Source organism: Myotis yumanensis, unplaced genomic scaffold (assembly GCF_028538775.1).
Source record: "Myotis yumanensis isolate MYYU_CA2020_CCGP unplaced genomic scaffold, mMyoYum1.0.hap1 SCAF_3, whole genome shotgun sequence".
NCBI lineage: Eukaryota > Metazoa > Chordata > Mammalia > Chiroptera > Vespertilionidae > Myotis > Myotis yumanensis.
In genome coordinates this window covers 61,192,882-61,217,864 of record NW_027223754.1, presented here as the reverse complement: position 1 = coordinate 61,217,864, position 24,983 = coordinate 61,192,882, and the positions used below count along the sequence as shown (strand labels likewise).

General features: G+C 36.9%; 1 protein-coding gene across 4 annotated transcripts in view; it reads right to left on the bottom strand.

The window, feature by feature from the left end:
• Nucleotides 1-24,983, bottom strand: part of KLF12 (KLF transcription factor 12) — a 662,522-nt gene that overhangs the window by 413,824 nt on the left and 223,715 nt on the right. For all 4 annotated transcript variants that reach the window (XM_070408948.1, XM_070408947.1, XM_070408949.1 and 1 more), the window contains one exon: nucleotides 633-675. The gene's annotated coding sequence lies outside the window, so the exon portion shown is untranslated. The remainder of the gene's footprint in view (nucleotides 1-632; nucleotides 676-24,983) is intronic.

Here is a 24,983-nt window from a genome sequence, read left to right as displayed (position 1 = left end):
GTAATGTTGACCTCTGCACTTCCGTAAACCTTTCTAAGACGTTTTGGAAGCATAGGAAGTTCCAAATCCTGCTCAATGTTGCTTAAGGAAATGCTTTGTTTGGGCTGTTTTTAGAGAAAACAGTCAATAACTATGCTTGTTCCTTTGAATTCAGCTGCTCCAGCTGCTTACTTAATGACACTGAAATTAGGAAGCTTTGTTCTAATGGTGGCCACACAGAAGCTCCTTTGGTATACTTATAGTTTCCAAACAAAATCCTTTAAAAGACATACACCAATACATACACGTCCAAAGAATAACTTATTTACAAAGTGAAAAGGCCCAAATAAAAAGTTCAAACACTGAGGGTTGAGGAATGAACCTCACTAGCTAAACTTTAATTACTTCATTTATAAGGTAAAAGCACAATGCGACATGTTTTGGCTGGTTAATAGTATTCACTACTGCATATATAAATTCTAGTTAGTATTATTCACTATTGCATGATATAAATTTAATAATGCCAATAGTGGCATCAGAGATGCAACCAGAAGGAATGCCTTATTAATAAACCTTGCAGTCTTTCTTTCTTCTTCCATTTTGTATTTCCACTAGAAGCACCACAGCAAGATACAAAATCCAGCAACACATACCCGCTTATTCTTATTCAGAAGATATTTTCTTCATACTGAGGAGCTGGAAAATAAAAAATAAATAAATAAATAAATAAATAAATAAATAAATAAATAACACACACACACACACACACACACACACATCACTGATTAAACATTAAAACCGCTTCTTCTGCTATTTTTTCTCACTCTTAAATGTGTGTATGAGCACATGCACAGGCACACCCATGAACATTTTGCTACTACTTGTAAGCACTTTTTTTTTTCCTTTGATAAGTAGTCAACTTTGAAATACCCAAGAAACTTGAAGCGCAGGAGAGATGATCAACCCAGCGCAAATATATAAACAAGTATAGCATCACACCATGCCTCCTCCTTCCTGCTCCCAGAGAAGGAAGTGCACAGTGGAGCTGAGTAGAAGGCTGGGATCTACGTATCAAGTCAGAATGCACAGGTCCTCTTTGGATAGCCTTCTCTGACTTACAAGTCAGGGTGTCCCCTGTCTCTGTCATCTAACTTAACACTGAGCTTACTCAAAACTCAGTTGTTGGGGGGACCCAGGTAAGTTTGTGACACATGGAAAAGTGAGGACTGAGTGCTGACCAACTTGATCCTGCTGAGTTAAACCCGGCTAGATTTGGGGTGTCCCTCAGTATAAAAGGGGAAGGAAACAGACAATAAGGAAATGACAGGCAGTGCTTGAAATATTCCTGGATATAAAAAAGACATGATTTCTACAAAGGATTTGAGCCGTAGCACAGCAGTATGCCAAAAGGGCTCAGCTGTGATTTTACTCGATTCAACAAATATTTATTATGCATCTTTTGCCAACTCAAACGTAAGAACTCCAAATTTTATTTATATCCTCAGGGTATAAAACAGTACTGGAACAGACATTGGGCACTTAATAAATGTCGAAGGAAGGAAAGGAAGAAAAGAAAGGAAAGGAAGGAGCTTCTATAGAGCAGGTATTTGCTAGCTACTGGCATCTGGGTCCCATGCCAGATTAAATTAAATTACATTGCAGAATTTTTTAAATTTTTTTAAATTTATTTTAAAGAAAGAGGAAGGGAGAGAGATAGCAACATCAATGATGAGAGAGAATCACTGACCAGCTGCCTCCTGCATACCCCCTACCCGGATCAAGCCCACAACTGGGCCATGCGCCTTCATAGATCGACACTCAACCACTGAGCCATGTTGGCTGGGCATGTACTAATATTGTTAAACACTCATGTGATTATAATCTGCATCAAATAATGAGAACCACTGCTCAATGAGTGATAAATTTTCTACCCAGGATCCTTGTGAACTTGATAAGCTAAAACAGTTATCTAGCCTACATTTAGTAACCACACATGTGTTTATGGCCCTTACAATAATATAGAAAACTCATCTGTTTAAGCAAACATCATCCATTTCACTTTTCTGACCAACAACTTTTAAAAATAAAAATGAAGAAAACTAAGACACTGCTATAACAACAACAATAAAAAAAAAAAAAAGAGAGAGAGAGAGAAAGAAAAGAAAAAGGATTTTATATTTAGTAAAGTTTTCCAGCTCAGCACACTGGCACAAAATGTCTCTAAATAGCTGAGAAGTAATTACAATATAATTAAAGGTTTTTTAAACACATGATTCTGACATTAATTTGAAGATTAATTATTTTGTTATAATCACACATACTTTTTTTTTAAGCAGCTCTATTTGTAGCATCCAAAAACTGCAAACAATCCGGATGTCTTTGAATACCTCTACTTTTAAAAATAGGTTTCCTTATGTTATAAAATTGTGGTAATCGCTACACAAGCCTGTGAATGTACTAAAAAGCACTGAATTGCATACTCTAAATGGGTGAATAGTATAGTATGTGAATTATATCTTGAATTATATTATATATTTTATATATAAAAGAATGTTGCCCTCGCTGGTTTGGCTCAGTGGACAGAGCATCAGCCTGCAGACTGAAGAGTCCCAGGTTTGGTTCCCATCAAGGGCACATGCTCGGGTAGCAGGCTGGATCCCCAGGGGGAGGCGTGCAGGAGGCAGCCGATCAATGAGTCTCCCTCACTATTGATGTTTCTCTCTCCCTCTCCCTTCCTCTCTGAAATCAATAAAAAATAGTTTTAAAAAAAAACGATGTTTAAGTATAGTTTTAAAATACTTTATAAATGACTTTTTTTATAATTATACATGGACTACTATATTCCACAAAATATTAATGTAAATAATTTTTAGTGCTAAATCTCATTTTCTTTTTCACATCCTCCTAAAATACAGAGTGCTTTCAATACTAACAGAATTTGGGCTTCAATAGCTTTTTAAAATCACAGCCTAGAGCAAAAATTTGAAACTATAAAAATTAATGTTAAAATACTTAAATGAATGATATCATAATTGGGGAGCGGGGGATGAAATGTGATTATCAGTGAATCACCAAGTGTGATATAGTAAAAATAAAATGGGCCTGATAATCAGAATTCCTAGATCTGACCAATTACTCAAAATTTCAATAGAAATTATAAATCAGAAGCTCACTATAAGAATGAAGCAGAGCCAGAACCAGTTTGGCTCAGTGGATAGAGCGTCGGCCTGTGGACTGAAAGGTCCCAGGTTCAATTCCGGTCAAGGGCATGTACCTGGGTTGCGGGTACATCCCCAGTAGGAGGTATGCCGGAGGCAGCTGATCGATGTTTCTCTCTCATCGATGTTTCTAACTCTCTATCTCTCTTCCTCTCTGTAAAAAATCAATAAAATATATTAAAAAAAAAAAAAAAAGAATGAAGCAGAGCTTAAAAAAACATTTGAAATGGTTTGGTGCTTGAAAAAACAATAGAGTTGAAGCTATTTTGGCTTTGTTACAAAGGGGGACAGAGTTCAGAGAGAAACTATGACTTTCTCCAAGAATCTCTAAAATGTTCTCCACCCACTTTTCCCTGTAGCATCACTTAAACTGCTTACATGTTTCTTGTCTCTGTATTTTCTCATCTATAGAAGAGAGAGAGATTTTTTTGTCTTTTTTAAGAAGTTATTGAACTACAAATTAAGTCCTTTAATTTATTCTGAAAAAATAAGGGCAGCTGAGGAAACAAACTGGTGGCTGGCTAACTTCTTCTGCCTTTGGGACTTAGCAAGATACAGTGTGTTTTTATAATATTGCAATTATATACTGCAAGTGAGTTTTGTTTGTTCATTTGTTTTGTAGTTTCTTGACAAGAGTCCTGCTAGCCAGGAGAAAGGGTAAGAGCTAAACGGAGCATTGCTGAGGGTCATGGAGTTTGGACAACTACAAGGGCAGACTGACATCGTAATTCTTATCAGCATGGGTCCATATTTCCAGTAAAGGGACAAATGCAAAATTCCATGCACAGAATTGTAACTTTTTATCGTAATTAAATGTTTTTCAGAAATCCCATCACAGTGAAGCTCTGCAAATTAATTGATCCCATTTCAAAAAAATAGTCACACTTTTCTCCAAAGCGTGTAACTATTACCTCCCAAAGATAAAAACCATATTATTAAAAATGCCTTTTATTTAGGAAGAGAAGACACAGGCATATGTAAATGTTTCTCCAAAGCTTTTCAACCATTATTTAAAACTGTTATAAGGCACAATTATAAATGGTTGTGAATTTAATATCATTATGTAATTAAATCTTTAACTCTTTTATAAGGAATAATATTTCCTTGTGTTAAAATTTCCCTCATTGTGTGATATGGAAATATACATACATATATACATATATACATATATATATATATACACACATATATATATACACACACATACCCACACATGTATGAGCTGCTCAAGTGTAATTAATGACACACTTTTATTCGCTATTATTGTGTGGAAAACATTCTGACACAAAATAAATGAAGCATAATCATTCAGAGTAACGATTTGAATGTACTGATTAATGACACCAAATAGCTTTGCTCTTCTTTAGTTAAATTAAAACATTTACAGTCTGGAAATGGTAAGGGCATCCCTAAATGAATGTTTTCTAGGTAATTGTTTTCCCTCACAGAAATCACCTACCTTACTGTCACTGAAAATAAGTTCCCATCAATTATAAAATGTACCATTACTTTATGTGCAAGAAACAAAAACTGTCAATTAAATTATTACACAATGCTAAGTTGCCTTCAGACATGTTCAAAAAGTGTTTGAAGAGGAGAGGATATGCATCTACACTCGATGATACATGGCATTCTATTCCAAGGACACTTCATAAATGTTAATTAAATACTTTTTAAATGTTGCACAAAATTTTTATTTGAAATAAGCCTGTCAAAAAGAAACACTATATGATTTCACTTTTATGATACACAGATACAGAATGATTTCATGTATGAGATATCTAGAGTAGTCAAATTTATGGGCAGAAAATAGAATGGTAGTTGCCAGGAGCTGGGAGGAGGAAATAGAGAATTATTGTCTACTGGGTATAGAGTTTCAGTTTTGCAAAATGGAAAAAATTCTGGAGATGGATGGTGGTAATGGTTACACAAAATCTGAATGTACTTAATGCCACTGAGCTGTACAATTAAACTGGTTTAAGATAGTAAATTTTATGTTATGTATATTTTATCACAATTAAAAATTATAATAATAAATACTTCCACAGGGAAAAAATGTGCAAGACAGAATCACAAAACTAACAATTCTGAGCTACAAAGAACCTAAATTCAGTACAACTAGTTAGTTAACTTGACAAGGTAGCTTTTGCATACACACCTCTTTGAAGAAATACTGGAATGGAGAGAAGGTTCTATGTTCTCTTACTGATTCCTAAAGCTGGCATAGGTGCAGTCTCTGAAGCATAAAGATTTGCTAAGAGAGTGGTTCACACACCTGGTCTGCCTCAGAATACCAGGGGGCCTTTAAAGGATGCTTTGACACCTCACACCCATGGGGATGGCTACCATCAAAAAGGTCAAAAAACAGAAAAAGAAATGAACATATATTGGCAAGAATGTGGAGAAACTGGAACCTTTGTGCACTGTTAGTGGAAATGTAAAGTAGTGCAAACCACTATGAAAAACACTATGGCATTTCTTCAAAACATTTAAAATTGGAACAGAGATCCCACTTCTCAAAGATTTGAAAGCAGGGTCTCTAAGAAATATCTGCACACCCAAGTTCACAGCAGCACTATTCACAGTAGCCAAGTGGTGGAAGGAACCCAAATGTCCATTGACAGATGAATAGATACACAAAATGTGGTATATGCTTGCAACGGATTATTCAGCCTTAAAAAGGAAGGGAATCCTATCACATGGTACAAAATAGATGAACATTATGCAAAGTGAAATAAGCCAAGGCAAAAAAGGCAAACACTGTATGATTCCATTAATATAAAACATCAAAAATGGCAAATTCATAGAAACAGAAAATAGAATGATTACCACGGGGTGGGAGGAGGGAGAAATAAGTTGTTGTTTAATAGGTATAGAGTTTGCAAGATGAAAAAGTTCTGGATGTCTGTAGCACAGCAAGGTGAATGTATACTACTGAACTATATGCTTAAAAGGGATAGAGGCTTTTGTTTTCTTAAAAGGCAATATATATGTAAATAAATAAAGATTTCCTGAGCCCCATCACAAACTATTGACTAAGAATTTCTGGAGATTGGGATAAGACACCACTATGTGTAAAAACTCCCCAGGTGATGGACCTAGAACCAGCAGACAGAGATCTATCAGTTTCCAAAGTGAAGTAATTAAAACACAGTAGCAGCCATGTTTTACACTTCATGTTGGTTTTAAAATCTGTGTGTAGATGTATGTCAAATATTTCCCACAATGGAAACTGATCAACTTGAAAAGATCACTAAAAAATATTAATACTGGACTCGAACCAAGATGGTGGCATAGGAGACTGCTGCCGCAAACAACCACTTCAAAAATACAACTAAAAGCGGAACGGACATCACCCAGAACCACAGGAAAGCTGGCTGAGGAGAGATTCTTCAACTAGAAGGAGAGAGAACAGCATACTGAGGCTCAGAGGAGGCGCAGTGTGGAAAATAAAAAGGTGCGGAGGTGCGCGCGCAAAGCGGGCTGGTGGCTGAGGGCGCGGTTGTCGTTTTCAATCAGGAGGGAGTCTCAGGCTCTGAGCTCCAGATACGGGCGAGTCTCTAGGGACTCAGACTCAAACGGGAGAAGCGGGATTGTCTGGCATCAGTTGAAACGTGAGGGCAGCTTTCTCTCCGAGGTTTGCAGCGGTGGCTGAGGTTCTGAGAAGCAGAGCCTCTGGGAACGAAACTGAGAGCAAACATAACTGCTCCCTCCGCCCGTCCTATTGATCCCGCCCCGCCCAAGCCCTGCACAGAGCCATTTGCCGGATCGCCTCAGGCAAAGGCCAGATCGCCTCAGGCAAAGGCCAGATTAGCACCTCCCCAGAGGACAGAAGTTTTCCCCCAGCTAATTCTCACAGCCAGTCAGCCTGGTGGTTAAATCCCTCTAGTATTAACTACAACAATCAAGGCTTAACTAGAACAAGACTGCGCACAAAGACCACTAGGGGGTGCACCAAGAAAGCATAAAAAATGCGGAGACAAAAAAACATGACAGAAATGGAGGATATAGAGCTAAAAAATGCAATTTTGAGGGCTTGCAATAATGTGCTAGAAGCTGCCAATAAACTTGACGAGAGCCTCACGAAAACTAATGAGACCCTCGATGTTGTGATAAAGAACCAACTAGAAATTAAGCATTCACTGACTGAAATAAAGAATATTATACAGACACCCAACAGCAGACCAGAGGAGCGCAAGAATCAAGTCAAAGATTTGAAATTCGAAGAAGCAAAAAACACCCAACCGGAAAAGCAAAATGAAAAAAGAATCCGAATGTGTGAAGATAGTGTAAGGAGCCTCTGGGACAGCCTCAAGCGCACTAATATCAGAATTATAGGAGTGCCAGAAGATGAGAGACAGCAAGATATTGAAAACCTATTTGAAGAAATAATGACAGAAAACTTCCCCCACCTGGTGAAAGAAATGGACTTACAGGTCCAAGAAGCACAGAGAACCCCAAACAAAAGGAATCCAAAGAGGACCACACCAAGACACATCATAATTAAAATGCCAAGAGCAAAAGACAAAGAGAGACTCTTAAAAGCAGCAAGAGAAAGAAAATCAGTTACCTACAAGGGAGTACCCATACGACTGTCAGCTGATTTCTCAACAGAAACTTTGCAGGCCAGAAGAGAATGGCAAGAAATATTCAAAGTGCTGAATACCAAGAACCTACAACCAAGAGTACTTTATCCAGCAAAGCTATCATTCAGAATTGAAGGTCAGATAAAGAGCTTCACAGATAAGGAAAAGCTAAAGGAGTTCATCACCACTAAACCAGTATTATACGAAATGCTGAAAGGTATCCTTTAAGAAGAGGAAGAAGAAGGAAAAGGTAAAGATACAAATTATGAACAACAAACATGCATCTATCAACAAATGAATCTAAGAATCAAGTGAATAAATAATCTGATGTACAGAATGAACTGGTGATTATAATGAATCAGGGACATAGAAAGGGAAGGGACTGACTATTCTTGGGGGGGGGAAGGGGAATGGGAGATGCGGGAAGAGACTGGACAAAAATCGTGCACCTATGGATGAGGACAGTGGGTGGGGAGTAAGGGCGGAGGGTGGGGCGAGAACTGGGAGGAGGGGAGTTATGGGGTGGGGGGGGAGAGGAACAAATGTAATCTGAACAATAAAGATTTAATTTAAAAATATATATATATATATTAATACTGATGAGGACAGGGACAAAGGAAGCCCCTTAAAGTTACCCTACAATATATCCTGTCACTAAATTGATACTAACTGGTGGAGCCCAGGTCCTCTGACAGCAGTATCTGCATTACATTCTACTTTAGGAAGAGCTCCAAGTTTTCCATTGGGTCTGTAGGTTTCCAGAGAGCCTCTGGTACCCAACTACTATCCTGGGCCACTCCTGCTCCAAACAGTTCTAGAAAACTAGAAAAGCAATTAAACAGCAAAGTAGTAAAAGAGGTTGACAGACAAGGTCTTATAACTCAGTACAAAGAAAGTACTCTACTATAAATAGCTAAGAAAGAATATAATGGTATTAAGCTAAGAAATCTGTCAATAAAGAAAAAGCACAATTTTCTCCCTTCATTCAACACCATACCTTGTGCCCTCCAACCCTACCTCATCTTCCCCACACCACAGGTTCCACACCAGAGCTAACTTAGCTTTCCACTCCTCTAAGAATGACCAGCACAAGATGTTTTTAGTGAGAATGAACATGCACGTATTTCTGTACAAGATGAGTATCTAGTTGGCTATTTCTGGCAAAGGACAGGGTATGTCCAAGGTTGTCAGCACAATTTTTATCTCCTTTGATTTAACTGGATCTTTAACAAGCACAAAATGTCACTTCAAAAGAAGAAAAGGATTTTTTTTTTCCTCATGATTAAACAAAGAAGTCAGAGAACGTTTTCCGGGGCAGGGGGAACACTGACAGACCTTCAGCCAAGAGTTAAGTAAAGAACAATCAGAAAAATTTCTGTAAATTATTACTTTTGCATTAGGTAAAGAAAAATAAGACAAGCATGGGCAAAGTAAAGAAAAGTGTTTCAACAAAGGTAATACAGTATAGAAAAAAAAAAGGATTCATTTGAAATATGGTGTTGGAGGAGAGCTCTAGGATACCCTGGACTACCAGAAAGATGAACAAGCGGATCCTAGAATAAATTAAGCCTGAACCATGGCTGCAGACAAAAACGACAACACTGAAGCTGTCCTACTTTGGGCACATCATGAGAAGACAGGGTTCTTTGGAAAAGACAATGCTGCTGAGAAAAATAGAAGGCAGCAGGAAAAGAGAAAAGTTGAGACAGAATGACTCCACGAAAGAAGCCATAGACATGAGTCTACAGGAGCTGAGCAGGGCAGTTGAAGACAGGATACTGTGGAGATCACTTGAGCCAACTCAATAGCATATCATACACAATACAGCAGGGGTCCTCAAACTACAGCCCGCGGGCCACATGCAAATACAAATACTGTGTTTGTTCCCATTTTGTTTTTTTACTTCAAAATAAGATGTGTGCAGTGTGCGTTAGAATTTGTTCATAGGTTTTTTTTAAACTATAGTCCGGCCCTCCAATGGTCTGAGGGACAGTGAACTGGCCCCTGTTTAAAGTTTGAGGACCCCTGCAATACAGTATAGGACTAAAACATAAGGAACAGTGACTTGGAGAGAAAAAGTTTAACTTTAGTTATCTGACTACAATGTTGAAATGGGCTGGGCAAAGTACACACAGTGAACTTAAATATTCTGGCTTTAAAAAGGTGTGGCTCACAGAACAGGAAATATTTCTAGATTATCAATTAGTAGCTGTCTTATAAAGAATAATGGTAAACAGTCCAATTGATTTCATTTCCACTAGCATTTCTTGAATGCAGCTGTCATGTACAAAATTTTGTACCTGTTCTCTAGGATAGAGAGATACACAAATCCAAGTCCAAGATGAGTTTTAAGTAACTCAGACCATAGTTTATTTTCAAAAGTGTGTGCGTTCAATGTTGAAGAATGACGTTCAACCACAGGAACTTGTTATGTTTAATGCTAAAAAATAGTTGAATAATGGTAATTTCATGTTTCAGCCTGAGATAGATAGGTAGATAGATAGATATCCTAACATTAAAAAAAAATGAAATAACTATGATAAAGAAGTCTAGGCAAATTGTCTCTAGGAGTATAGAAATTAAAATGCAAAAAAGAATTCATTTGCTGCGACTTTGGAAAGCAGGACAGCTTCTTGGAGCAGATGGCATATGAACTAGGAATGAGGTTTTGAGAGTTGAAATAGAAAAGGGAATATAGTGGGGAGGAAGTAGCAGATGGGAATTTTAGGGGAAAAGCAAGAACATAAGCACAGGATCATAAAGTATAACAATAATTCAAATGACAAAATCATTTATTTTAATGTCATAGAACAAGTATGTGAAGTTCATTATTAAAAATAAATTTAAATTCAATTCACTTGGTGCATTCCATGTTATGTCTCATAATCCAATAAAAATTTAGGATAATAAAATAAATTTAGGATAATAAAACAAATATAAATGTCTGATAAACAACAAAAGGAAAATAAAGAGAGGCAAGTCAACCATTCCCGAAGAACATTCTCAAGTTTGCAGAAGTCTCAATATAAAATAATACCCTGAAAGCTCCTCACTCTGCTATAGATGTATGAAGGCAAACTGTGCATTAGATGATTCTGTTCTGCTCAGTGACAGGCAATCGATTTCCTCTTGACTTCTGTCCTTATGGACACCTCTTTCCCAAATATCAGGGCTTTAGAAAAGCCTCCTTGGACTTAAAAGGTCAAGTGCTTCTCACCACTCCACCTACAAATCACTACAACTAACCATTATAAAGCTACCATGGTATTGGCAAAATTTAATGATCACTCGAACTTATTGGGCGTTTTGTAGGACTGCTGGCTTCTGCATGGTTATGAAGATAGTAATGAATTCCTACTCCACTACTCCATTAAACCTATTATCCTTAGCCACAATAATAGTGTTCCCTTTAAGCTTTGGGACAGTATTTAAATAGATGGTTTAGGAAACAATAAAGCCCCCAAGAATACTGTACATGTTTTCCAACAGTGCGTAGGAAACACCAGGGGAATTTTACCACTCCATCAAACAATCAAACACTCCGAGCCAGCGACACAGAGTCCAAGAAAACAGGGGACAGGAATTTTTTCTCCTTATTGGAGAGTCAGTGAGCTCATAAAAATACTAATCAAAGGACACATGAAAAGACTTTTCATTATTGTTCAGTGGGGAGCTTTTCTTTAAGAAAAATATTAAATGCTGTGCTAGTTATGTATGTAGCATACACTACATACCTTTGCCAGTTAAAGCGGCAAGATGAGGGGCAAAATGGAATTAGGGAACTAGTGAAGGGGGAATGACACATATATGGAGAGAAAAACACAAAACACCTCAGAAGAAAGAAATACAAAAACACCTACAATCAAACCTACATGAACACAGCACAGCCCTCTAACTGTTCAATCTCCCCAAACATTTCTAATAAAGACTAATATAAATGTCTGTCATGTTTTCATTTATATATGTAAAAGTCTTTCATTTATATATGTAAAAGGAATATACTACTGCCTTCTCGTTCCACCTAAAAATCATTGTCAGGGTCCTGTAACCATCTTAACATCTGGGTAGCCAGCTGGGTAAATGCTTTGGAGACCCTCAGGACTCAGGTGTTATAGTCCCTACAAATAGTAACATGGGAAAGGGAATTAGAATAGAGAACATGTAGGTAGGCATAGTCGTATGCCCAGCTGGGCTTCCTTACTGCCAAATTTGAATTCACATTGAATTCTAGAAACATGTTATCATTCATGTCCTACCATAGGCAACATATAAACAAATGGGTGACTGTGTACCATAAAACTTTATTTAAAAAAAAAGGCTGTAGGCCACAGTTTGCCAATGTCTGGCACTGCTTGCATAACTCTTGAAAATTATTTTTCTGGTAACACTCTCACATTACTCTTTAAGGGGATTATGAGCCCTACCAGGTATTATATCATGTGGGTACAATAGCAGGCAACATAGACCACCTCTACTACCAATAGCATTTCTTGAGCACTTTCTATATACCTAATTAGATTACATATAAGTCACCACACTTCTTCAGTGCAGCTACTATTATTATATATCCTTATTTCAAGATATAAATATCAAAGCAGCCATAAATGGTTGTGACTCGAATTCTTACCTGCTATTTACTTGCTAGTGGGCTTCTTCTAACTTCAGAGTTTACCACAATCAATGGGGAGCTTGCAAAAGTGCTAATTCCTGGGCCCACCATCAAAAGTTCTGATTTAGTCATCGGGAATTAGCCCCAGGACTCTGCATTTTAACCATACTTCTGATAAATTTGGTGCAAATTGTTAGTGGAACAAGCATTGAAAAATGCTACAGAACCATTCATTTTCCAAGCAAAAAGCCAAGTATCTATAATGAAATAGAGATTGCTGATGCTTGCTGAAACCATGATTTAGCAATGATTATCCTCAATGAGGATAAAATTTCAGGGTAGTTTTACTTTCAGCCTGGTTTCCATTTTATGCATTAAAATCTATGAAAAAGTACTGAGCTACTAATATTTTGTGTAAATGTAAAAGTACTTTCAATTTTAAAAATCATTTTTTTTGTTTTTTGGGGTTTTTTTGTTTTGTTTTGTTTTTAATTCTTTATTGTTGAAAGTATTACATGACCCCATTTTCCCCACTGTCCTCTCCCAGCCTGCTCTCCCTGCCTCCCCAACCCCAGCCTTCACCCCGCTCTTGTCTGTGTCCATTGGCTATGCTTACATGCATACAAGTTCTTTGATTGCTCTCTTACCCTCTCAACACCCCGCCAACCCTCCCCTGCCTTCCCTCTGAGGTTTGACAATCTGTTCAGTGATTCTAAGTCTCTGGATCTATTTTTGTTCATCAATTTATGTTGTTCATTATATTCCACAAATGAGTGAGATCATGTGATACTTATCCTTCTCTGACTGGCTTATTTCACTTAGCATAATGCTCTCCAGGCCCATCCATGCTGCTATAAATGATAAGAGTTGTTTCTTTCTTACAGCGGCATAGTGTTCCATTGTGTAGATGTACCACAGCTTTTTTATCCACTCATCTGATGATGGGCACTTAGGCTGTTTCCAAATCTTAGCTATTGTAAATTGCACTTCTATGAACATAGGGGTGCATATGTTCTTTATGATTGGTGTTTCTTATTTCTTGGGATATATTCCTAGAAGTGAGATTTACTGGGTCAATTGGGAATTTCATTTTTAATTTTTTGAGGAAATGCCATACTGTTTTCCACAGAGGCTGCACCAGTCTGCATTCTCACCAGCAGTGTACGAGGGTTCCCTTTTCTCCACATCCTCATGAGCACTTGTCATTTATTGATTTGTTGATGATAGCCATTCTGATTGGTGTGAGGTGGTACCTCATTGTTTTGATTTGCATCTCTTGGATGATTAGTGATTTTGAGCATTTTTTTAAATATGCCTCTTGGTCTTCTGTAAGTCCACTTTCGAGAAGTGTCTATTTAGGTCCTTTTCCCATTTTTTATTGGATTGTTTATCTTTCTTTTGTTAAGTTGAATGAGAAGAAATAAAACTGTCATTAATCACTGATGACATGATATTGTATAGAAAACCCCAAAGACTCCATCAAAAAACTGCTTGATTTAATAAATGAATTTGGCAATGTAGCAGGATACAAAATTAACACCCAGAAATCTATGGCATTTTTATACACCAATAATGAACTGACAGAAAGAGAAACTAAAAAAAAAAAAATCAATCCCATTTACCATTGCCACAAAAAAATTAAGATACCTAGGAATAAACTTAAATAAGGAGGTAAAAGACCTATACATGGGAAACTACAGGACACTGAAAAAAGAGATAGAGGAAGACATAAACAGATGGAAGAACATACCATGTTCATGGATTGGTAGAATCAACATCATTAAAATGTCCATACTACCCAAAGCAATCTATAGATTCAATGCACTCCCCATTAAAATACCAACGGCATATTTCACAGACCTAGAACGAACTTTCCAAAAATTCATCTGTAATATAAAAATAACCCAAATAACTGCAGCAATCCTGAGAAAGAACAAAGTAGGTGGGATCTCAATACCAGATATCAAGCTGTATTACAAAGCCACTGTTATCAAAACAGCCTGGTACTGGCACAAGAACAGACATACAGACCAATGGAATAGAATAGAGAACCCAGAAATCGACCCAAATCACTATACTCAATTAATATTCGACAAAGGAGGTATGAACGTACAATGGAGTCAAGACAGTCTCTTCAATAAATGGTGTTGGGAAAACTGGAGATACATGCAAAAAAAAAAAAATGAAACTAGACCACCAACTTACACCATATACAAAAATAAACTCAAAATAGATAAAGGACTTGAACATAAGATGGGAAACCATAAAAATCCTAGAAAAAGTCATAGGCAGCAAATTATCAGATATACTAGTAGCTTGTAGCAATATGTTTACCGACACATCTTCTAGGACAATGGAAACTAAGGAGAAAATAAACAAATGGGACTACATTAAAATAAAAGGCTTCTGCACAGCTAAAGAAACCATCAACAAAAACACAAGAAAGCCCACTGCATGGGAGAACTTATATTTGCCAGTGTGACATCTGATAAGGATTTAATCTGTTTTTCATTTTTAATTATTTGCTCAAGAAATCACTGATATTTTAAACATGGGGAAAGAGTGATGATCACCTGTGAGCCTTTTTGTTTTAATGATGTAAATCTATTCTACCTCCTTGTTTGTATCTTCCAATATATATACTGTTTAGAACATTTTACTTACATGCAACTGAGGATGCTAGAGAAGAACTATGATGCTGTTTGGCAATAATTTCACTTGGAGTTTATTCTGACAATACAACTTGTTGAATAGGAGTAGAAAGCATGGCCCAAGACAAGTTTGGACACAAAGCAGCAGCTATGTGAATTCTGCCATCAAAAGCTCATGGAACCAGAAGTGCACACAATGTAAATATTGACAAGAGTCCTTTGTCTGAAGTTATCTAGGTCACAGAGGAAACAGTAGAATGGTTTCAATATAAAAATCTTTCTCACTTCTCAAAGCAGCTGATGCCCCTGGGTCCTAAGAACAAGGCCTCAGGCTCCTTCCCTGAGTCTAGAATCTTCTGAGTAGCAATATCACAATGACAGAGTGGGTGCAGACACAAGGCATGGAGCAGGGAATAAACATTTGTGCAAAATGTACTCCCTGTTCGCAGAGTTTATAAATGGATAGAAGTCAGATGTGTGCCAGCTCCTAGTCATGTCATTCAAGTTCCTGAAGCTCAGAGGGTTATTATTTGTAAACTAGAGGCCTGGTGCATGGTTTCATGCACACTGAAAGGAAATTAATTTGAAAGTGGCCAGAGGGGCGGGACTGGATGAGATGGTCCAGACACACCCTGGAGTCAATCTCCTGTGGTCCCTCCCCAGCCAGCCGCACCTGGGGTGGTGCTGGAGTTCCAAGGGCATCTGCGGAGTGAGTGGGGTCCCTCTGCCAGGTGGGGTCCCTCAGCCTGGCCTGCGGGGATCGACCGAGACCAGCAGTCCGACATTCCCTGAGGGGTCTCCGAGTGCGAGAGGGCACTCTGCAAGGGTGCTGTTGCTCTGTTGCTCGGCAGCTCCTGCATTGAGCATCTGCCCCCGGTGGTCAGTGTCTGGTTGGCTGATGGGCCAGTCACTTAGACTTTTATATATATAAATTAAAGATAGTAAATTCTTTAGTTGTTAGCATCAAATGAGAATCTCCATAAAGTATAAGGTACCAATCTATACTAAACTGGTGTTTCTCAGAGCACTGTGCAGAGGAATCCTGAATTGGGCAATCAATGAAGCCCCACTGAGTGCACAAATAGTTAATGAGCAGCAAAGAAAGAACTGCTAGTTAGTGCACCAGGTGTGTTCTTAACAAGAAGAACACTAATGAGGGCATGATCCAAGGCAGTTTTACCTATATATTCCTAAACTTAGAAATTTCACAAGGGTGAGAAATTGGAGGAGGGAGTGATATCCTACAGACTGGGACAAAAATATGGTTGGTCTCTCTCTCTCTCTCTCTCTCTCTCTCTCTTTGTCTCTCTCTCTCTCTCTCAAAATCTTAAAGGGCAAGAGTCTGCTAAAAACTCCATAAAAGCATAAATACCATTCTTCAGAGGCATTGAATCCACCATAGAAACAACTGTGCTGGTGACAATGTTGCCTGGGCTATTTTTCTACTCTAGTATACCAAAGAACAAAAAGAAAAAGACTAGTGCCATTCAGAAATCAAAATATGGTCATTAGGTGATACTTTTATGGACATAATCCTATATAATAAAAGCCTAATATGCTAAGTGTCCAGTCAGCCGGTTGGCCGTTCAACCAATCAAAGCGTATTATGCTAATGATATGCTAAGGCCGCTCAACCACTCACTATGACATGCACTAACCACCAGGGGGCAGAGAGTCGACCGGTCGACCAGTCACTATGATGTGCACTGACCACCAGGGGACAGACACTCCAAATGGTAGGTTAGCTTGCTGCTGGGGTCTGGCCGATTGGGACTGAGCGAGATGGGCCAGACACGCCCTGATGTCCTCCTGCGGTCTCTCCCCGGCTGGCCAACCTCCTGCGTCTCTCCCCGGCCTCAATCGGGCACCGGTGGGGTCCCTCAGCCTGGCCTGCGCCTTCTTGCAATCTGGGACCCCTCAGGGGATGTTGGAGAGTCAGTTTCAGCCTGATCCCGCAGGCCAGGCTGAGGGACCCCACTGATGCACGAATTTGTGCACCGAGCCTCTGGTTTTATTTATAATAAGGAAATATGGCTGGAATTCTCAACACCTAAGTTACTATCTTTCTAATGCTACAATATAGATCTGCAACTTTAAGGTCTTTCAATGTTAGAATTTGTTTATCTAACAAATTAAGACCATATTAATTCTACCATTTTTAACAATACTTGGATGATGACCACATTAGATAACAAATGAGAAAGCACTCTGAACTGTTAAAATCACTCACAAGGAATTATGATTAAATATACAAACTTCAATTGTACCCATATGGGGATGTTACAAGACAACAGGTTTTAATTTTTTGGACTGGATTGTAAACAACTTACTCTGTTGTAAGCTCTTGAAAAATAAGAAAACTTTGCAACAAATTATTCTACCAACTCTAGTGGAACTGTGCAATTATCATTTGTAAAATTGCCCTGTTCCAATCATCAAAGAAAGTAATATAACACTAAATACAAATCCGAGCTTAATATCCATAAAATTCATATTATTCATACTTTAATATAGTCATTGCTTTTCAGGTAAATAATGGGATAAATGAATCCTATAAATACAGAGAGTCAGGAAACACTCTCACCAAAAAAATAAAATAAAAAGGTGGAGAGCAGAAAACACAACAGGCTCATGAATACAATAAATTCTTTCATTCCATTGGAAAAAAATAGGTGTCACTGTGGCCTCTTTCCAATCCTAAAAAAAAAAAAAAATCTTCAAAATATGATGGTGGGTTATTAATTCACATGCCATTGTTTTTAATATATGTGTACTTAGATAAATCCATAAAGAAATATGACATTAGTCACTGATAACATGTTGAAAATTTCAATTAATCTAAACATCTAGACATTAAAAATGAATTATTTGCAACCAAGCATCAACAACTATAACCAGATAGCTCTTATGAAGAGAGATAAAAACCCTTAACACAATACCAGTGATCCAAAACTAGCAAAATATAAAAAGAATTACATATCATGACCAAGTGGGATTTGTCCCAGGTATGCAAGGATGGTTTAATATCTGAAAATCAATTAAATAAATAGACTAAATAACTAAAAATAATAGACTAAAAAAAAAACACAAAAAACCATAATCATATCAATAGATGCAGTAAAAACATTTGAAATATTCCAAATCATTTTCACAATAAAATCATTCAACAAAGTAGGAATAGAAGGAAACTTATTTAACATAATAAAGAACATCAACAAAATGAAAATTACATAATTCTTAATGGTTAAAGACTAGAACCTTTCGCTCTGGGATCAGGAAGAAGATAATAAGAATGTCTGCTTTCACCATTTCTCTTCAACTTTGTACTAAAAGTTCTAGCCAGGGCAATTAGGCAAGAAAAATAAATAAAAGCCATTCAGATTGGAATGAAAGAAGTAAAACTAACTCTATTCACAGATGACATGACCCCGTAGATAGAAATTCCTAAGGAATTCATTTTAAAAATTAGAACTAATAAATTAGTTCAGCAAGGTTGCAGGATATAAGATCAATATGTAAAAATCAACTATATTTCTATATACTTGTATGAACAACCCAAAAATAAAATTAATAAAACAATTCTACCTAAAGCTGATACAGTGGTACTGTATTGCATATTTGAAAGTTGCTAAGAGAGTAAATCTTAAAAGTTCTTATCACAAGAAAAAATTGTAACTATGTATAGTGATAAATGTTAACTAGACTTACTATGGTGATCATTTCCCAGTACATAGAAATACTGAATCATTATGTTGTACATCTGAAACTAGGATGTTATATGTCAATTATATCTCAATAAGAAAGAAAACAATTCTATTTACAATAATATCAAAAATAATAAAATAGCCCAATTGGTGCTGCTCAGTGGTTGAACGTCAACCTATGAACCAGGAGGTCATGGTTTGATTCCTGGTCAAAGGCACATGCCTGGGTTGTGGGCTCGATCTCCAATAGAGGGTGTGCAGGAGGCAACTAATCAATGATTCTCTCTCATCATTGATGTTTCTCTCTTTCTCTTCCTCTTCTTCTCTGAAATCAATAAAAATACATTTTTAAAAATAGTAAAAAAATAAAATATTTAAGAATAAATTTAACAAGAGGAATACAAAATCTATACTCTGAAAACTACAGAACACTGTTTAAAGAAATTAAGGAAGATTTAAGTAAATGGGAAACATCACATGGTTATGATGAATTATGGTGTCTTCGTCACAGGTGGTACTGGAGAAAGAAACGTCCCCATCTTCTAAGAAAGCTGCCAGAAACTAACTTCTCACACTATAAGTGGAAAACAAGATACCTTCCTTCTCACTCCTGCACACTAGAGGAGGAGCCAGACTGACATAAAAACTGAAAGAGATAGAAACTGGATCTGTCCTTGATGATACTCTTGAGATGTTAAATCAAACTAATCCAGAACTTACCTCCCTCTGAACTCTCTATTATCAGGCACTGAAGTTCCTTTTATTGTTTAAAATCACTTTGAGTTCATTTTCTTTACTCATAATCAAACACATCTTAATTTGGCTAAGTCACAAAGTTTGGAATTGCTAGTAAACAGTGGAGCAGAAATATAATCTTGGAAGGAAGTGTTGAAATGGCAATGTTTGAAGAAGGCAAGCTGTGTTTCTCCATAGTATATTGAATTATGTCTCAAAGCTTCACCCAGAACTTTATGCTCAAAACTTTTTCTAGCTTAAAGATTTTACTTGAGCTCCAGTTCCATAATTCCAATGATATGAGCACACATCCACTAAAAGGATCTACTATCAGCTCATATGTGTAATATGGCATTATTGAGCTCAGAACCCAATCCCAAATCAACTCTCCTACAATGTCCCTATGTGAATGGTGTCACCCATTCTCGCAAACACCCAGACTAAAACTTAAAATCCTTCCTCTTTCCCTCTTTCTCCACATCTGTATTCTCAGGAGTCAAAATATTCTTCATAAAATACTCTTAATTCTACCTATTTCTTGCATTCTAAGACTTCCTTATTGTGGGGTAGCCCAGAATTTTTACTTTCTACCTAGTGTTCTTGACTCCAGTTTCTTCCCATTAAATTCAATCTGCAAGCTGCTCAGATTAAGCTTTTCACATTAATATTTCCACCATGTTGCTGCCATACTCAAAAAGTTCCATTAGACACCTCAGTGAATGCAAAGTAGTGCTCCACAATCTACCACCACCAGCCCAAGTTAAGTAAGTGTCTACTAAAGGTTACACTGGATAGTGGTAGTAATGTTGGTGGTGGTTTCATTTGCTCTAGTGAGATACAAAAAAGTCACCATGCTCATCTTTAGGATGATAAATTCTCTTTTTTAGGACAGACTGGGATCAGTATACCCAAAACTTGGAAAAGAAAGTCAATTTCTGGGTTATACACTTATCTCATTAGCACAAAACATTCAGTTATTTTCCTCACTTTCCTCATGCTCATGTTCTTCACTCACCAAAAACAGGTCTGTCCTCTTTCCTCCACCACTCTATGAAGAAATCATACCTAGTATATCCTAGTTCTTAGAATTACTTCCCACTTATTGATCAATTTATTTGACAGGCACATTTATACAAATCTAAAGTTTCCCAGTTCACATGGAGATTCGTTTGTTCCCTTTCAGTTGCCCTTGCTGACATTAATGTCCAAAATAAATGACATGAGGAATGAAGAAATAAAATACAGAGATCATAATGTAAACAAAGCTGGAGTTCCATTTAATGACAATTTGTAACCTATAAAAAACCATAAATAGTCATTATCACTTGCTTATAAATAAAATGAAGGAATTAGATTAAATTAATTTTTAAACAATATTTCAGCTTTTAAATTCTAATGTTTTCCAAAATACATCATTACATGCAAAAAAGAAAATAAAGTCAAAAATTGAACCTAGTAATTATATACAGTGAGAGGGACTATAATCAATCCATTAAGCCTCAGGCCAATTTCTCTAGGTAGGCAAAATAAAGAAAAACATAAACTAATGTAAATGAGCATTATTTTGGTTTAAATAGCAATCCATTATTTAAAGCACTCCAATTTCAACATTAGTTACTAATTACAAGCATATGAAAGTCATTCCTTCCTTAGAAGGACTAGTTTTCCCCAATATTTCAGAGCTCACCACGTGTATTTGTGAAAACAATAAAAATAATAGCTAGGAGAGATTCCATATTTGTTACACAAATACATATTCAGGAATTTAAATCAGTGTATTTTATAGATTCAGATGTACATAATCTTATATATTTTAAATACATCTATCTTTTATACACGTATACTATACTATACTCATAAATTTGTCATAGACACAAATACACTCAAACACAGCTGAAAAAGTTTAAAATCTTGTTCATTCAAATTATCTATACTTTAATCCAGGGGTCCTCAAACTATGGACCGCGGGCCACATGCAAATACAAATATTGTATTTGTTCCCGTTTTGTTTTTTTACTTCAAAATAAGATATGTGCAGTGTGCATAGGAATTTGTTCATAGTTTTTTTTTAAACTATAGTAGGGCCCTCCAACGGTCTGAGGGACAGTGAACTGGCCCCCTGTTTAAAAAGTTTGAGGACCCCTGCAATCACTAGGCAAATGAGAAAGCAATGATAGTGGTTTTATTGTAAATAACTATAAAACATAGGTCCTGCAGGTATTGAGAAAACAAGAGCTCCTAGCTTTAAGAAGCATATGCACATGGCCTTTGGAGATGAAGTGATCTGAGCACAAGAGGTGTCCATAGCCTCTGCATTTCCTTTACATAGCCCATGGGTTGTCTCCTCTCACCACCTTGTGCATTTCTAAGGGGAAAGGACTAGACGAGGAATCCCCAGAATGAAGCACAACACCTGGCACATAGGAGGGACTCAGTAAATGTGTTTGTTTGTTTTTTCCACAACCAGAAAAGCTCTTAGATCTACTGTTCTATTGATTTGGCTACATTTTGAAAGCGTTTTTGAAGCTACATATTTTCAGCATAAAAAAACCTCACATAAGTAATATGTTCTACAATTATTCTTCTCATGGTATGCAGTATTATTTCCTTTCAGTTGCTTTGTACTTAATCTTTCAGATTTCACAGGAAAACTCAGTTCTAATTTCCATTTATGAGATTTAATCAATAAAGTCAACATTTTATAGACGCTGAACATATACCCGCCAGCATGAAAAGTTCACATTTTTTAAATCTCCAGGTAGAACAAAGATCTGTTCATTTCCTTTTTTTTAGATCCATGTCTTCCTTGAGATATGATTGAAAATCCCACATGGGATTTCAAATTAGAAATGTCAGGGGTCTATGACAATAACACTAGAATCCTCAAGGAATAAGACCTCCAAGATGTCTGAACTTTTTTTACAGTGAACACTTTTCAGGACATATTTATTATTCTAATTTTAAAAGCCATGTTTATAAATTGTGTTACATATTTCCAACTCCGTACAAAGAACATACTGAAAACTTAAACTATTCTTAGTGACTTGGAGTTACCATTTTGAACACCGGTTACAGTGCGGAGTGACCTCTGCCAAGCCCCATATCTGATTGCAGAATTGCGCTGGGTGTGTTGGGTTGTGTTCAGGATGGTATTGTGATACCATCAAGGACACACAGTGTCCCCCACATGTAAACAAACCCTGTATCTCTTACACCTTCATGAAATACTCTGTGGATGGTAGTGTTTTCCCCACCCAAATTCCTACCCATCTTCCATCATGTCATGAGTTAGCTATTCTCTTTTAAAGAGGCTCAAAGTCTACTCTACACACATCCTGAGCAGTTCCTTTCAGTTATCCTCATGTGCTGACAAGTGCTCAGAGGTTGTTTCTGAAGGTTCTCTGCTTCCCAGTTTAGTTATGAACTCAGAAAGCTTGCATCTGAATTGGTGATAATGAAAGGTACTGCGTTCAAACAACTCTGAAAGTTTTCCATAAAATAATTCTAACTAAACTCTAAGCCAGTGGTTCTCAATCTTCCTAATGCCGCGACCCTTTAATACAGTTCCTCATGTTGTGGTGACCCCAACCATAAAATTATTTTCGTTGCTACTTCATAACTGTAATTTTGCTACTGTTATGAATCGTAATGTAAATATCTGATATGCAGGATGTATTTTCAGGGGTCGAGACCCACAGGTTAAGAACTGCTGCCTAAGCTCTTCTTAAATCGTTTATCTCCCTTTGCATCCACTGTCCCTTTCACCAGCATTCAGCATAGTGCTCAGAAAATCAAAAGGTGACTGAGTAGACTACACCCAGCCACAGGGGAAAAACAAACAAACAAACAAAAAAACAGAAAAACAACGGGACACCAGATATTACAATCAGAATGAACCTCAATCCAAATTCCACAGAATCACCTAATATGCAAGATGCACTCTAAATAAAATGTGGTTATTAAAGATTCAATGGCTGAACTTGATCTCTTCAGAGAAACTATTTTAAAGGCAGAAACAATGGCCTAGGATTTCCTTCAAGCTTTTTCAATCAATATTTTTAAATCATGTTTCTGTTTCCTAGGAAACTAAGTAGGTTATACCTATAACAAGAAAACTCTACCAATGTCATTTTTCTTTTATCCTTGGCTCACACATGTGGTTATTGCTTAATAGAAGGGAAAAAAATTACCTTCCATATCATGGATACCGCAATGAAATGAGAAGGAATATCACTTTCTCAACCTGCTTCTCCTCCCAGGGTGTGATGGAAGAACAGAATAACAGCCTGCCCAGAGAGTTAGAAAATGCTGGAGAGCAATTTATGGTCTAGTTCAGTAAGTGCCCCTCACAGTTTGTAGCATTTAGCTTAATTCATTATGTGAAAGGTGAGACAAAAAGAGTTAAAAACCTAGTCTTACTAGAAACATCAGGTTAGACATTTCTGGGTTCAAATTCCAAATCTTTTTCCTCGGCTGAGTCACTTCACTTCTGTCTCACTCTTATAAAAGGGAAAATACATACCTAGCTCACATTGTGATAATATGAATTCAGTTAAAAAATTAATATAAAATACCAAAGTCTGAACAATTTTGTGTACGAAAGTCCCAAGAGCCATGTTCAAAGATGGCAAAACTGGTAGTTTTTTCAAGGAATTTATGTCATGTAAAATAAGGATTTTTTGTTGCACTCATCTTAGAGTTGACATGAAGACATGGCATTTTCAGAAAGTACAGCAGAGTATTCCCTCTACAAACACCTGCAAATAAACTTTTAACTCAGAATGTAGACCCATCTTTGCTAGGTCCACAAATACCTAAGCTTGCTCTGACTTTTTTCTTTAATCAACAACCTTGATTTTCTTTAATAAAGAAGAAAAACAGAGGCACAAATCACAAGATGGATGAGTTGTAAAAGTAACAACAGATTTGTTTAAACAGTTTCATATTACAGAAACCATTATTAAATCTCAGGAATGGGTAAAGCATCCCAACCCTGGCCCACAGATCCAAATGCTGCAGGTGCTGCTAGATCTGCTTTCACAAGGCTCAGACACCACCTCCCAACACTCTTAACACATTTTTAAGTTTTAAGTATCTTCACAAACATTTCATCACACAGCATACTTTGAAACATAAATGTTATACGTATGTCCATGTGCTTTTATGATTTAAATGTGTGCAATTGCAAAGCAACTTTTATCTAAAGCAGCAACTCATTCTATTTCCATACTATAGGCCCCAACTCCACAAACTTCTCCTCCAAATATGTTTTTGGAATATTCCTTTTGACTTAGAGGTGCAGCTATTGGCCCAACATGCAAATATTCAGAATTCAATGACCCAACATGCAAATATTCAGAATTCAATTTTCTATTCTCTCCCCTTTATATACATATAAATCTAAAAAAGGAAGAAACTAAGAAATATAATCAACCAAACAGCTAAACTAATCTTCTAGGCCATGTTAGCCTGTAGTATCAAATGATCTTTAGAGACCGCAG